The 2,869-nt window shown below is 32.3% G+C and overlaps 1 pseudogene; it reads right to left on the bottom strand.

The window, feature by feature from the left end:
* Positions 1-2,503: 2,503 nt before the first annotated feature.
* Positions 2,504-2,624, bottom strand: LOC113935225 (annotated as a pseudogene).
* Positions 2,625-2,869: the final 245 nt, after the last annotated feature.

The following is a 2,869-nucleotide window of genomic DNA, read 5'->3' as shown; positions in this document are numbered from 1 at the left end:
TACATTATCTAATTAGCTGAGAATTCCAAACTGAAATTTCACAACTCTAATTCTTAAATAAGTAAATAAATAAATAACATGTATTGGCTTATACAAAGTAATACAGCTAATAAATGTGTGATCAGATATTGATGTTTTGTGTTTTAAAGACCATACTGGATACAAAACTCATGTGGATAAGCTGTCTCTGCACTTTCAATATCACTTAGAGTGTTTGAAGTTGACTACAATGTCATAGAACAGTGTACAAAAATTGTTCCAGAAATCACACAAGAGACTAAACATGTGCTTTGGAGTCAGAAAGATGGTTTTAACATTTTAACATTATAGTTCTGAGAAATGTACTTAAAGTCTTCAAGCTTCAGCTTATCTGTAAAATGCAAATCACAATATTGATCTTCCTTGTTTTTGTCTGTGTGTTTTGTGATTATTAAGTAATATTCGCTATAAGAAATCACTAGTTCATATTAAGTGCCAATGAATATAAGTTCCTTTTTATTTCTCCTTTTAATAATTCCACACATATAGTAAACATTGTTTGGCATAGAGTGTAAAGCAATGTCAGCAGCTCAACTTTTTAATGGTTTCTTTCACAGTGGTTTCTAACTTTCTAACCTTTTGGAGCTGTTAAAATAAAGTCAAATAATGATACTGCTGTGGCATAAGTGTATGCTAGGATCAATAAATTGTGGTTGTTGGAATAAATTGCAATTAAAGGGGTAGTACTTGATTGCTTGACAGTAGGTAGTCTTTCTGGCCCAAATAAACCAAGTATTAGTCTGATTTACAAGCTAATTAGTATGCACTTCACATGTGTTTCATTGGGAGACCATCAGATCATATTGACTTTTGTTCCCATCATGAGTGTGCCCTTGAAGTTGTTTTCTGTCACTTACAGGTGACAAGTCCTCTTTACTTGTTTACTTTGTTTATTTAAGAATATAGGCATCATTTTTAATCAAGTAGAATATGTAAGAAATTTACACTGTTTGCAAATTAACACTTAAACATCTAAAAACTTCAGTATTGGCGCTGGCCTTTTTTTTCCTCCTTATTGCTATACATTTAAAATGAAAATATGCATGCATTCAGAAATGACAAAGGCATCAACATAGTAAGAAGGATGATTATTACTAAATCCTTGAAGCAATAGAAAAATACATATGAGCTTTAATTTATAGGCTAGAAAATCATAGGATAGGTATTTCAAGACAAACTATTTGAATAATACATAAAAAGACACAAATTCTGTCTCCAAATAAAGACACATGCTTATCTAAAGTATAATTTTGTTTATTCTTAATTTTCTATTCAGTGCAGTATTTTATTTTATTTTTTTTTTATTAAAGATTTTATTTATTTATTTGACAGAGGGAGACACAGCCAGAGAAGGAACACAAGCAGAAGGAGTGGGAGAGGGAGAAGCAGACTCCCGCCGAGCAGGGAGCCCGATGTGGGGCTCGATCCCAGGACCCCGGGACCATGATCTGAGCCGAAGGCAGACGCCCAACGACTGAGCCACCCAGGTGCCCCTCAGTGCAGTATGTTATATGATAAATTCCAACATATGCCTGTATAATTATCTACTGAATACAAGGCATTCATAGACTGAAACAAAGTCATTTAAGCAGTCCTTTGTTTTGTAAATTGCATTAAGGTATACCATGTATTTTCTTCTACTACCCATTTACCTACTACTCCATTTCCTGCTAGAGATTTAATACATTTTTGTTGAATAAATAAAATTGACAAAAGTACAATTCCTCAAAAGGCACAAAGATATATATGGTATGACTGTTTTAAAATTAAGCATCTTTTCCATTTAAATAGCTCTACCCCACACCTCTTATAAATACCACATTAGAAAAAAAAGCAAACAAAAGTCAGGAAAACATGAAAAAATCCCTAGTGCCATGTCTTCTCTGTTGTCCATATTTATGTTAGACATTTATGTTAGGTTGTTAGTGTTAAACCCAGTAAATCTGACATCATACTTATTATACTTCTGTTATTTAATTTTCTTTTTCTGAGCCTCATTTTCCTTTCCCAACCTTTCTTCGAAAGGAAGTTTTGCAAAGGCTAAAGGAAAAAGACTAATCTATTTGTACACTGATGAATTTTAATCACCTACCAGAGTTTCTGACTCATACGTGTACAATAATTATTTTTTTGCATAAGGAAACTCATCACAAATATTATTATCAATTATAAATCATTATAATACATTTCTGACATCAATTTACACATGAAAATATATTTTGCTAATTTTGAGTAATCTTTAAATATCTTTTATGTCTGACAATGTATAACTATATTAAATTCATTTTTTAAGTTTTTTCCATTTTTAAAAAAGATTTTATTTATTTATTTCAGAGAGAGAGAGAGCGCGCACACAAGCAGTGGGGAGGGGCAGAGGGAGAAGCAGGCTCCCCGCTGAGCAGAGAGTCTGATGCAGGACTTGACCCCAGGGTCCAATTTAAATTCAATTATCACATAATGTATTATTGGAAACAAAATTTAAGAAATTATACAAAAACTACAATATTAAACCTTAGTATTTTAATTAGCAATAATTGCACCTTGGATAAACCTCATTGGCTACCATACTGCTGCTGCACAAAGCTCAATGATAGTGTTTTAAAGAACAAAATAGTATTACCCTAAGATCAAAATACTAAAATAAATATTTCAATGGACTTCAAAGAAGTCCATGAACAAAATTATGAAAAGACAAATTAGAAACAAAATCCGTTCCCTAGCTCTTAGTTAATGTCATCCAAAACAAGAACTCGTGCTTCTTGAATGCAAAATATGTCTATTGACCTTGTTCTCCCCAGGATTTAACACAATACCTGCCTCATTGTGAGGA

Source organism: Zalophus californianus, chromosome 13 (genome assembly GCF_009762305.2).
Source record: "Zalophus californianus isolate mZalCal1 chromosome 13, mZalCal1.pri.v2, whole genome shotgun sequence".
Classification (NCBI taxonomy): Eukaryota; Metazoa; Chordata; class Mammalia; order Carnivora; family Otariidae; genus Zalophus; species Zalophus californianus.
Note: the sequence above shows the minus strand (reverse complement) of the source record. Positions and strands in the feature narration are given on the sequence as shown.